The sequence below is a fragment of the Jatropha curcas genome, chromosome 7 (assembly GCF_041381405.1).
Source record: "Jatropha curcas cultivar XTBG-Jc1 chromosome 7, XTBG_Jcur_1.0, whole genome shotgun sequence".
NCBI lineage: Eukaryota > Viridiplantae > Streptophyta > Magnoliopsida > Malpighiales > Euphorbiaceae > Jatropha > Jatropha curcas.
In genome coordinates this window covers 9289221-9303302 of record NC_143157.1, presented here as the reverse complement: position 1 = coordinate 9303302, position 14082 = coordinate 9289221, and the positions used below count along the sequence as shown (strand labels likewise).

Below are 14082 nucleotides of genomic sequence, written 5' to 3'. Positions count from 1 at the left end.
TCTGTGTAAATAAATATATGAACCCTTTTATGAAATATGAGATATGATTCTAAAGAGAAGAATGTGAAAACTGAACTCTTTTATGAGACATGTAATATGATACCAAAAATAAAAAAATACAGAGAGAAGAACTATTCTCATGAAACATTCGATAAGGTTTCAAAAATAAGAATATGTGAAATGAATACTTAAAACATGTGCTTAGCCTAGTAAACCCGGTGGGTGTCTGGGTAGTATAAGGGTATGGCATGCTACATACACAGTTTAATAGTACTGCGACCATATGGATATAATTTCCAACTGACGAGCCATACAGTTACAATTAAGGCTTTTGAGCCCACAGTTACAGTTTGACACTATGTTCTCCATAAATATAATTCCTTATTTATCTTAGAACTTGCTAGGAGTTTATAGGGTGTAACACCCATCGCCCAGTCCTAAAAGGATTAGATGTGTTGGCTCAAATGTCAATTTTATCTTGAAATTTTGATTATTAAGCAAAAAAAATAAATTTAATATTTTTTATCTGTGCTAATATTATTTTATGCAGATTTATTTTTTTAAAATGTGAAAATTAATAAACAAGGCAAGATCCCACAAATCCAAGATTAATTGACGATCATGAAGGCCATTGAAGATCTTAGTGGTTAGTATATTAAAATTTATTGTAGGATATAGAAAATATTCATTTATAAGCACAAAAATATTTCTTCTCTCTCTTTCTCAAAAATAGTTTTCAAAAGTTTCCTTGAAAATTAAAAATCTTGTTCTTTAATTCAGTTATCTAAATGAAAGAGATTTTGTCTTAATCATTTTTGGTAACAAAATTTTTTGAAAAAGATTTTTATACTTTTCATTTTCGGAAACTATTTTTATAAAGATCTTGTTTTTATTCGTTTACCTTAAAAGAAAAGATTTTTGACTCAAAACATTTTTGGCAACAAGATCTCCGTATCTCCTATTTTTGGAAAGTCAAAATTCTTATTTAAAAGCTAAAGATTACACTTTCTAAAACGGAATCTTCATTCCCCTATAAAAGGTGTTTTCCCTTATGAAGACATGGGTGTTTTTTTTAAGAGTAAGAGTCTAGTGATCAAATGTTTTAAATCTCTTAAAACTCACTCTTAACCCCCTTTTATTTCTTTTCATCTTATTGTTTCATGAAATACTTTTAAGAGAAAAGAAAATGTTATAACATCTTTTGAAAAATAATTCTATTCTTTAAATCGATTTTCCAAACTTAATTTCTATTTTTCCTGTTTTTATATTTGCATTTCTCTCTGTCTATATAGATTCTGTAATTTGTTGTAAATAGGTTTTTATTTGAAAAACTTTTGTGTAATAGCTTAGGTGAAAAGCTATTGTGAATAGGTTATCAAGCGACATTCTCCTTGTGTGAGATTCTAATGTCTTGATTTGAGTTTCTGTTCTCTGCAAAAAAACCTTTGGAAAATCTAGTGGAACAAAGGGTAGATCTATGTATTGATCTATTGCCTTGTACTATTGGTTTGTCTTTTACCCTTGAAAAGAGATAACATAGTAGAGGATCTCAAGATGAGTCTTGAGAAGTGGATGTAGGCAAGTTAGTGCCAAACCACTATAAATCGCTGTGTTTATCATTTTATTTTCTGAAGTTCTGCTTGATTCCATTTTACTTACACTTCTGTTAATCTTTTAGAAATGCAAAGTTGTTATGGTTTTATTGTTCTAAACTCGAATAAGCTTTATCTTTATTGAACATTAGAACTCTGGATTTCTGCATTGTGATTATACCAAGTTCTAATTTGTTCTTCTATATTCAGTTTTTATCACAATTTGAGTTTTAACTAGTTTTCTAAGTTTGCTTAAAGCTTTGTGAAACAGTTCTATAATTCAATAACTGTCTTTCATAGTTTCTTTAATATTTGTCTAAACTTTATGAAGTAGTTCAAAACATAATAACTTTCTTTCATAAAGTGTTTTTGAAATTGATTAAGATATTGTGAAGTAGTTCTAATCAATAGCTGCTCTTTACAAAGCCTTTCTAATTTTTTGCATTAAGCTTTGTGAGAAAGTTATAATCTTGATCACTTACTCTCACAAACGCATTCTATTTTCGTTGCAACAGAATTCTGATTTTGTTTTTGAAAGTTATATTTTTCTTTTTAGAAAATCCAATTCATCCCCCCCCTCTTGGGTTGTGCCATACATATATGGGACTCATAAGACGATGGATGCCATATTTGGTGATAAAGGCATCTTTCTATGCTACAGATTTAAATCTTATAACTAAAGATATGAATTTTTTTTCAAGTCTTGATAGCCTCGCAAAGCGGGCGAATTTATTTAGTTATAATCGCATGATTTGCATGATTGTGTGTTTGTTTTTATACAATTTACGTTTTCTTATGTTGTTTTTGGTTTAAAGTTGTTTTCGGAATGCATTTGAGTAAAGGATTGGAAAGGCTTGCTTTTATGAAGAAAAGGATAAAAATTTGACTAAGTATGGAAAAGAGAAGTCTTGCCCAACAAAATTTGTGAAAAAAAAAATGAAGATTCGCGAGCGTGAATCTACAATGCTCGCGCACGATCTATGTGATAGAAGGTTCAGAAGACATCAAACAGAATTCGTGAGCGCGACAATAAATGTACGAGCGCGAGAAGCACTCCAGAAGACGCAGAGAGATTATAAACAATAATCGCGAGCGTGACTCTTAAACTCATAAGTGCGAGTCGTGTTTCCAGGAGATGTCAAATGCTACCTTTTCACCAGAAAATCATGTCCTCCCATGAACAGGTCGAAACTTTTCGCAATAGAAGTCATTTGAAGCACCTTTTGGCCAACCAATCACCATCATAACCAACATCATCCTCCTCTTCTATAAATTGAAAACAAATGAAGGAGAAATCATTCAGAAATCACTCAGAAAAACTCAGAAAAGAGAGAAGGAAAATTAGTATTAGAAAAGTGTGAAAGTAGTACTTAGAAATAAGTTGACGAGAGTCACTTATTATTGTTTGTGCAAAGAACATCAAGAAGTTCCTCGAGGTGTGACGCCCTCCTGAGGCTTAATTTTGATTACTTAAATCTTTCTCTTGTTTTATTAAAGACTTGTTGTATGCTGTTTTTCATTACTTTTCTATACAAAGCAAACAGTATTAGCTGATTTCATTCAATAAAGTTTCTTTAAGTTATATTTTGATCTTTGTTTAATCAAGTTTACTTAATTTTATTCTTCGAAAGAAATAATTTAGTAAAGATCAAAGAGACAGAATTCATTTAGTTGGATTTGCATGTGAATCTTTAACTTATTTTGTCAAGGTTAAGTCTAATCTTATTGAAATAATCAAAGAATAGGAATTAGATTCAATATTTAACGAAGTAAGGTATTTGTTGTATGTAGAGATATATACAATAAAAAGAGTAATTCTGTACCGAGAGGTTGAATTATGTTTTACCATAGGTAATTAAAGGATCATTTATTGCATGTTTCAAGTTTTGCTATAGAAAAAGAAAATCCAGTGCACAATCAATTCTTCTAAGTATTCTATTATATCTTGATTTATAGAATTAAGTAGTGTTTTTTAATTATAATAAGATTGTAGTATAATCATTTCACAATTTTATTGCTATAAACATAAGTGTTAAGGATAAGTAGTAAAGTGGACATAACTTGTTTCTCGTGGGATTGATCTTTTTATTACTACATTGCGATCCGTATACTTGCTGGTAATCAAGGAGTGCAACAAGTTTTTGGTGCCGTTCCCGGGGAATGGTGTTATGTCATTTAACGAAAATTCTTATGTGTGATTTACAACATTTTTATCAAATACCAACTTACTATTGATTTGAAATTTTGCAGGAGCACATATTAAATAACTTATATGCCAAGTACCAGATCTTCAAACAGTGAATTAGAGGATTATCAGCCTGAGATTGAACAGTTTCTTTCGAAACAGAAAAGGAAAAAGAAAAAAAGAAATTCAAGAATCATGGCTGAGGAAATCCACCACAGAGATTGATGGCTTACGTTACTCCAAGTCTAAATGGTTCACAGAAAGGAGTAGTACGTCCACCAGTAAATGCTAACCAGTTTGAGATTAAACCTGCTTTATTAAAGATGATCCAAAACAGTGTTCAATTTTACGGATTACTAAATGAGGATCCAAACTCTCACATAACCAGTTTTCTTGAGATATGTGATACATTTAAAATGAATTCAGTACCAGCGGACGCTATCAAGCTACGTCTTTTTCCTTTCACTTTGAAAGATAAAGCGAAAGCTTGGTTGAATTCGTTGCCACCAAATTCTATCACTACCTCGCAACAACTAGCCTAAGCTTTCTTATCTAAATACTTTCCATTAGCAAAAACTGCTAGGCTTATCAAAGAAACAACCTCATTCACCCAACATGAAAATGAATCCATATATGAAGCATGGGATTGCTATAAAGAACTTCAACGAGTTTGCCCACACCATGTATTCCCCAAAATATACTGATTCAAACCTTCTACAATGGGGTTACTCCTTCTACAAGAGGAACTATAGATGCAATGGCAGGAGGATCATTAATGAAGAAAACTACTGATGATGCAATTGAGTTATTAGAGGAAATGGCTAACAAAAACAACATATGGCCAACCGAAAGGACTCAAGTAAGTCGTTCTCATGTTAATCATGATTCTTCTCCTTCCTCTTCCAAAGATTCAGTTAGGAAAGTGCAAGAGTTAGATCCCTTAATTATGATGCAAGCACAAATTTCTGCTTTAACATATAAAATTGATAACTTGAATGTGAGTAAGTCAACACCGCTTGTTTGTGAAAATTGTGGTCAGAATGGACATGAATCAAAAGAGTGTAATTATAACCATCCGAATATGGAAGAACAAGTGAACTATGTTCAAGGACAAGTTCACGGTCCATACTCGAATAATTATAATGCTGAATATCGTAATTATCCTAACACTTTTTGGAGAAACCATGATAATCAAAATAGGGGAAATCAAGTTAATCAATCTCAAGATAGAATATGACAGTTGACCAGTAAAATTGATAATTTTTTAGATGGAATCAACCAGAAAATAAGCAGTCAGGATGATAATTTTAAATGGTTAGAATCTAAATTTGATAAACTGTTTAAAAACCATTCTTCATGACGCGGAACCCAATGGAAATAAATTCCATGAACTCTATGACAAGTTTTGGAAGAGATCAAAGATCTAAATAAACTCCCCTCTATGGCACCCAAAGCTTAAAGAAGCAAGAACACCAATAATAAAGTAAAAGAATAAGATAAACGCCACAAAGAATTGATAAGTTTACCTTGATTCTTGATGCAATTAGAAGAATGCAATCTCACACCCTCTAAAAACATGAACACGCCAAAGGCATGAAAGAAGAAGATCTCTTTTTGATTAATTGATTGAATAATGTTCTGAATAATTACAAAATAACAAGCTATTTATACTAATATAAGAGGTCCAGATCCTTAAAAGATTTAGAGTTAGCTAAGGAGTAGGATTTAGTAAATCTAAACCAAGGATATGACTAACAAAATCATAACAACTTAAGGATTTGGATATCTAATCCAAATCTACTAAAGATTGACTAAATCTAAACAAACCAAGTCTAAAATAACCAATGGTGGCCGAACCCATTAACATTGTTAAAACTCAAAATAAACGAACTAAATTTCAAGAGGCAGAGTTAGGCACGGTCTGGGGCGTGCCAAGGCGCACGGGCGTGCTTCAATGTAAGTGGCTCCTCGTGAGAGGCAGAGGCGTGCAAGGTCTGGGGCATGCTTTGTGGCACGGGCGTGCGCGTCAATGAAAGTGGTTCCTCGCGAGAGGCAAAGGCGTGCACGGACTGGGGCGTGCTTTGTGGCACAGGCGTGCTTCGTGGTAAGTGTTTCCTCTCGAGAGTCAGACGTGGGCACGGCCATGGGCGTGCTATCCAACACGGGGGTGCTAATCTAGCACGGTCTTGGGCGTGTTGTTTAGCACGGGCGTGCTTCTTGTTTTCCTCAACATATGCTTCAATTAATGTGAGAACTTTGGGACTATCTTGAAGTTCTACACAACACTTATTGAAAGTAAGGTTATGGAGCTCTTGTGTGACTTGTTCTTAAATGTGTAGGGACATGGTTACTCCATATGTGATTGATGATGGTGGATCCGTATCACTTCATCTATACATAACTTGGAGGTGCAAGTAGGGCAACTTGCCAATGCTATTTCATCACGTGGAGTAGGAAACCTTCCAAGTAATATAGAAAAGAATCCTAGGAAAAATGTAAGTGCTATTGTTCTAAGAAGCTGATAGGTAGTTGATAAAGTAGTTTCTTCGGGTATTGATGCTAATATTTTGAATAATGAATCTGTTGAGCTGGTTTGTGAACCGAGCAATGAAGTAAATGTTGCAGGATCAAAAGACAAAGAAAAGGAAAAGGATAACGTGAAAGCTTATCAACCTAGTCCACCTTATCTGCAAAGGCTAAAGAAGCAAGAACAAGATAAGCAATTTTTAAGCTTTATAGATAAATTGAAACATTTGCATATTAACATGTCATTCATGGAAGCCATTACACAAATTTCGAACTGCGGGATATTCGTAGTTGGGAAGATGTGTTAACAGTTACTTTGGCCGAGGAATGTAGTTCCATAATCTCAAGTAAATTACCTACCAAACGTAGGGATCTAGGAAGCTTTACCATATGATGTAGATTAGGTGAAGTAGATTTCCCTAGATGCCTTTGTGACTTAGGAGCAAGTATTAATTTGATGCCATTATCTCTTTTTAAGAAATTGGGTTTAGAAGATGAAGTAAAACGGACTAATATGGTTTTACAACTTGCTGATCAATCTATTAAAAGACCTTATGGCATTATTGAAGATGTACTTGTTAAAGTTGACTAGTTTATTTTTCCAACTGATTTTGTCATACTTGGTTTTGTTTATGATGAGAATTGTCCTCTTATTTTAGGAAGACCATTCATGAACACAGGAAGAGCATTAATTGATGTTTCAGAAGGAAAATTAATCCTTAGGATAGGTGATGATATCATTGAATTTCATATAGATAAAGCCATGAAATATCCTATGGAGGAAGGTAACTGCATGAGAATTGACATGGTTGATGCATGTGTGCATGAAATATTTGCATTGGAAAATAATGATAAATATGAAAGTGATGGTGCAAGTAATGAAGAAGAGGACTTTATAAGTTTAAAACCTCAGATGTTACTTAGAGAAAATGAACCTTTACCTCCATCAATTGAAAGGCCACCAATCATAGAACTTAAAGAATTACCAAGTCATCTAAGATATGCTTTCCTAGGTAAAGATCACACACTTCCAATAATCATTTCTAACAAATTAACTATAGAACAAGAAAATAAATTGTTAAGTATTGTTAGAAATAGGATTAGGAGTATAGGATGACAAATTTCTGACCTTAAGGGAATAAGTCCAAATCGAGTCATGCATTACATAAACCTTGAAGATGGACATGTAACTAGGGCAGAAAGACAAAGGAGACTTAATCCTAATATGAAAGAAGTAGTGAAAAAGGAAATTATAAAGTTATTAGATGCAGGAATAATATACCCAATTTCGGATAGCCAATGGGTTAGCCCGATTCAATGTGTTCCTAAAAAGGGAGGGATGACTGTAGTAAAAAATGAAAATGGTGAACTAATCCATACTAGGACCACTACAGGTTGGAGGGTATGCATTGATTATAGGAAGCTAAATTCAGCCACGAGGAAGATCACTTTCCATTGCCATTCATTGACCAAATGTTAAAAAGGATTGCTGGTCATGCTTTCTATTACTTTCTCGATGGATATTCGGGGTATTTTCAGATTTATATATTCCCAAATGACAAAGAGAAAACTACATTTGCCTGTCCATTCGGCACATTTGCATATAGACGCATGCCTTCTGGATTATGTAATGCACCCACAACATTCCAACGCTACATGACAATAATTTCTATTGCTTTCTCGATGGATATTCGGGGTATTTTCAGATTTATATATTCCCAAATGACAAAGAGAAAACTACATTTGCCTGTCCATTCGGCACATTTGCATATAGACGCATGCCTTTTGGATTATGTAATGCACCCACAATATTCCAACGCTACATGACAATAATTTTTAATGATTATATAGAAGAAATTATGGATGTATTCATGGATGATTTTTCTGTTTATGGTGATTCTTTTGAAAGTTGTTTGAAAAATTTGGACCTAGTATTATCAAGATGTGAAAGTGCTAATCTAGTTTTACATTGGAAAGAATGCTACGTTATGGTTGGTGAGGGCATTGTTTTGGGGCGCAAAATAAGTAAAGAGGGAATCTAAACGGATAGGGCAAAGATAGAAGTCATAGAAAAGTTACCACCTCCTACTACGGTTAAAGGAATTAGGTCTTTTCTAGGCCATGCAAGATTTTATAGGAGATTTATAAAAAAATTTTCTATCATTGCTAAACCATTAACTAACTTGCTTGTTAAAGATTTACCCTTTAATTTTTCTCAAGATTGTTTAAATGCCTTTAACACTTTAAAAGATGTATTAGTAAGTGCACCTATTATGGCAAAACCTGATTGGGGATTACCATTTGAAATAATGTGTGACGCTAGTGATGTTGCTGTTGGTTGTGTTTTAGGGCAAGGACATGATAAGAAATTGCATGTGATATACTATGCTAGCCATGTTCTAACTAGTACTCGAATGAATTATACAACTACTACCTGGGTTAAGGAGTGATGCAGGACACTGTGACACCCGAGTACGTCAACTGGTTTTACACCCCGTGATGATACTAGGTTCTGCAAAGAGTGGCATCTAATGACAACCCCTATTGTAATAAATGCTGTTGTTGTTTCATCTCTGCAATGTCCTGTATTCCAGGGCTGTGGGCTCCCAATTAATGTATCCCCTTTCTTTCAATTAATGACTCTGGTGGTTCTGTCTTTATTAATTCTGCTTTTTGCACGCATGGACAATAAAAGACAACAAATCTTTTCCTTCGAAATTATTTGTTGTGTTAGTCATTTGGGCCTCCTGCCCCTGGGTCAATAAATGAAAGCTCATAAAAATGAATCATTTGATTTAAAGACAGAAGCTTACATTTGGAAATAAAAAGATGGGGTGACTATTTTTATTACCTGCATAGATAAAACAAAAACAACATATGTATCTCCTTTATGTATGCATGAACCTACTGAGTACTAAGGTTTTATTCATCATTTTTTTTTTTCGATCTTTCCAAGGAAATCACTGAGAAAATGGTATTCATTCTCCTGATCGATGTTTAAAAAGAATTCATCACTTAGGCAGGACCAACAGCTAGAATATTTTCGAAATAAATGAGTCAATCTTGATCAGATAAGCAGTGAGGAAGGTCTTGCATTCTTTAATCATATCCCCGAAACAAAGGAAGAAAAATTTTGAAATTCAAACCCTTTATTAATCTTACTTCTTTCAACATTATACAGAAGTAAAGAAAACTATTTTAATACAATGGTCATTTATTCTAACTACTTATTTACCTATTCTCCTTCTAGTCAAGTTGATGACATTGAGCAACCAATCACAAATCTGTCACGAACGCATTGCATAGATTTCGCATTGAAATTAAGCACCACGCGTTAATCCCGAAAGTTTTATTTTTATTTTTATTTTTTTATTATGCTCTAAATTTTGCCTAGGCCGCCCTTTCGAGTTTTCAACCTAGCGAGCTCATTTCTTGCCTAAGCCGCCCTTTCGGGTTTTCGACCTAGCTCTTTTTTTTTTTAATCGAAATCATCATTTCAGACATAGAATCTTTTCATTTGGTCCTAATTGACAATCCGATTGACAGGCTTCCCTTCCATGGTAACTAATTCAGCGGCACCTTTAGCTAGTAGCTTCTGAATTCTGAACGGTCCATGCCAGTTGGGTTTGAATTTCCCACCAAGATGATTCTGGGCTTCATGATCCAACAATCTGATCAATACCAAATCTCCATTCTTTAAAGCCCTTGGATGTACCCGTTTGTTGTAGAAATGAGCAATCCTTCTCTTTCTCATCTGATCCTGGAATCGAGCGTTCAATCTTCTTCCATCCAAAAGCACTAGATCTTCATACCTTTTCTTGACCCATTCTTCCTCAATCAGACCAGTTTCTACAAGAACCCTGAGAGACTTCTTTTCGAGCTCTACAGGTAACACTGCCTCCATCCCATGTACAAGTTCAAAGGGAGAAGCTCCATTCACTGATTTGAAGGTAGTGCGATGCCCCCAGAGTGCGAAAGGAAGTTTCTCAGCCCAGCTTCTATACTTTTCGCACATCTTGGACAAGATTCTTTTAATCTCCTTATTCGCGGCTTCTACTGCACCATTAGCTTGAGGGCGATAAGGAGAAGAATGGTGATGCTCAACCTTATATCTATATAGCAACTGACCAACATCTGCTTGAAAATGAGAACCATTGTCTGTAACTATGTGATGGGGAACACCATAGCGACAGAAAATGTTTTGTTCAATGAATCTAGCCACATGTTTGGCGGTTAAAGTTTTGTAGGATTGAGCCTCGATCCACCTAGAAAAGTAGTCCACTGCAACCAAAATATACTGATGACCGTTCGATGCTGCTGGCGTGATCTTGCCGATGATGTCTATACCCCATGCAGAAAAAGGCCAAGAAGGAGCTATCGGATGGAGTTCAACAGTAGGCAAATGGCTTTTATTATCATGGTATTGATAGGCTTTACAATGACGTACATAATTGATGCAGACACCTTCCATCTACATCCAAAAGTAACCCTGCCTCATAATTTTTCTGGCTAAGCCCATGCCGCTCAAATGAGTACCACAAACTCCCTCATGGATTTTCCTCATTATTTCTTCCCCTTCCTTTTTTACTTACGCATCTTAGCAACAGCCCGTCCCAAGCTCTCCTATAGAGTTCACCATCAGCTAGGACATAATTCAGAGCCATTTTTCTTAGGACCGAACGATCATCCTTTGTCACGTCATCAGAAAAGGTTCAGTCTTTCATGTACCGCAGAATATCCGTAAACCAGGGTTCTTCCTCTAACTCCACTTGATTCACAAAATGTTCTTCATAGCACGGGATATTTGCTGCAGTAATGATAAATGGCTTCTTTGGGACTTTACTCAAATCTTGCCAAGCTGATGCTAAGTTTGCCAAGGCATCCGGAATTCTGTTATAAATTCTTCCTATGTGAGTGAAGGTGATCTTATCAAAGAGTGCTGCCTTCTTCAACAAGTACTCGACATAAGGCTTCAACCTTTCTTCTTCCACTTTCCATCTCTCGTTAGCATGTTCAATAACCAATAGTGAATCTCCTATCACCTCGACTTCCTTAGCACCGGATGCAAGAAGAGCCTCCATTCCCATGATGCATGCTTCATATTCAGCCATATTGTTGGTGACCGGAAACAACAATCTTTTTCACATTGTTGTAACCTCGCCTGTGACATCCTACCGAGTTGAGTCTTTGCATTGAGTCGAGTCTTGCATTGAGTTGAGTCGAGTTGAACCAAACCTGGTTGGGGTAGAAAGAGATTAGAAGTGGACTTATTTGCATATAAAGGTTAGGACTTGTTTGCATTAAAATATACAGCTTGTGTATTAAGTTGTAGCCTTTGTACACTTGAGGTACCAATTGGGGAGTTTACACAGCCAAGTCATTTCATCTAGAGACTACCCGTTCTTATCAACTCACTTTCCCATTTTCCCGTTTCTCCTTCTCTTCTTACTTGTCCCGCCCATTTTCTTTCAATTGTCAACATAGTTAAGCATTAAGTCAACTTCAAGTAAGTAGAATTCCTTGAAGTGTGATGTTATTTCCTATTTCATTTAGTTCTATTGGAGATGAGTTATGAGAATTCTTGTGTATAGGAGAAGAAAGTTCAAAAGGTGCAGAAAAGAGAAGCTGAAACAGAGGTCAAGCTTTTGACGTCAAGGTTTGATATCTCTTGATTCTTATTATTGTCTTTGCATGAGAATTTGTGTGGTGTGTTGCTATTGAGACAATATATTGTTTCATGTTGGAGAATGGTAGTGGTGAGAAAACAGGGGAGGTATTGAGTTTATGTTGAAAACAGGGGAGGACTTCATCTTGATTTTGACCCCAGTTAATGATGGAATTAGGAAGTGTCATAGAAGAGTTATTTGTTCCTCTATGTGTTAGCTTTGCATGGGTTTTTGAATCACCCAAATTGGATTTGTATATTGAGAGATATGACCAAAAGAGTGCAGACTGCGCAGGCTGGAAACGCGTCGCGACCTGGCACTGCGTAGGCTGGAAGCACGTCGCGCGCTCGCGACTTTGCACTGCGCGCGCGCGACTTCCACTTCAAACACACTGACTCTCAGGATGCACAAGTCGCGCTCGCGACTTTCACATACGCGGTCGCGACTTGAGCCAGAAACCCTCTGACTCTCAGTCGCGATTCTCGCGCTCGCGATGTTGCAAGGCGCGCTCGCGACTTATGCTGTGACACTCTTTTGCCTTTCATTTGCTATGTAATTACATTCCTTTGCTCAACATGCATGCATCCAATCATTTTACAACAAAAATACAACATAAGAACATGGATTAAAACAACATACAAGCATTCATATGATGTGAACTCAAATCAATATGATGAACTATGAAGTTGTAAAACCATTTATGTGCTATTGTGTTACATTGTTGATATGCTAATATGAAGCTCCATTGAGGTTGGGTAGAAACCATGTAGATAAGGCTATGTCGCGACATAGAATAGCAGATCTGTGCCTCATACAGTTTGTTACTCCGGCTACAGGCCGTTGAGTGGATATGATTATATGGGCCATAGCAGCCAAGTATACAGTATTCATCCAGTTTATACAGTTTTTCTTATCACCTCGGTTTCGCTATAACCTTATGGAGCCATACAGATATTTTAACTTGCTACTGCATGAATCATACAGTAAAATAAACAGTAAGAAAGATCATTAAGGTAAAATGAAAGCCGCATGTTATGTGTGATTATATGCGCTTACATAATGCTTTTTGCTTATATGTGTGCTTATTGTTGTTTTATGTTGAGATATCCACTGAGCTTTATTTGCTCAGCGAGTTACCTGTTTAACTCGCAGGTTTTGAGATTGGTCCGTAGAGGGTCTGTTTACAACTGCTGCCGTTCATCTATAGAAGACTCGGTCTTCAGGGTAGAAACTCATTTTGTTATTCTTTTTATGGCATGTACAGGGCACACAGTTGGGCCCAATCCATTTTGTAACTAGTATCATGTCTTGTAAATATTCAGTATATTATTACTATAAGCAATCTCAGCATGATATTAGATTCATTATACATTATGATTTCAGCATGTCAGTTCATTCAGTCAACCAGGTTGTAGCGTCTCGGCTCGGTTTATTCGGGTTTACGGGTGGACCGGGAAGGGATGTTACAAATTTTGGTATCAGAGCCCTAGGTTCAGTTTCCCTGGGCTTGCATTCATAAGTCAGTATAGTGTACATGCCATGACTACCCTGATGAACTAAGCAGTTGTTGTTCTTTTAGGAGGATGTCACAAGAGGGTGAGAGTGAGTCACACGCCTCCAGAGCAGTGGAGGGTGAGGCTCCAGCAGCACCAGGTCAAGAGGCATTATTAAAGCAACTTGCAGATACTTTCAGACAGATTGCAGGAGTGATACCTCAAGCACCAGTCATAATAGAAAGAGACAGAAAGCCCCCACTGGAGAAGCTTAGAAAATATGGTGCAAAGGAATTCAAAGCGAGCAAAGATGATAGTCCCGAAGTAGCTGAGTACTGGTTAGATGGGACATCGAGAGTTCTAGAACAATTGCAGTGTACAGCAGAAGACAAGTTGGTTTGTGCCACTTCATTGCTGATAGAAGAGGCATATACATGGTGGACCACTGTGCAACAGAGAGTAACAGCAGATCAACGGACTTGGCAATTCTTCTTGGATGAATTCAAGAAGAAGTTCATCACCGAGGCTTACCTAGATGCGAGAAGGAAGGAGTTCTTATACCTGCGACAGAATAGAATGTCTGTAACTGAATATGAAAGAGAATTCACTAGACTAAGCAG

At 36.1% G+C, this 14082-nt stretch overlaps 1 non-coding gene across 1 annotated transcript; it reads right to left on the bottom strand.

The window, feature by feature from the left end:
* Window positions 1-4358: 4358 nt before the first annotated feature.
* LOC119370617 (small nucleolar RNA R71) lies at window positions 4359-4465 on the bottom strand. The gene has a single exon (XR_005178155.1). It is a non-coding gene; the product is annotated as a small nucleolar RNA R71 (small nucleolar RNA).
* Between the last annotated feature and the right edge of the window lie 9617 nt (window positions 4466-14082).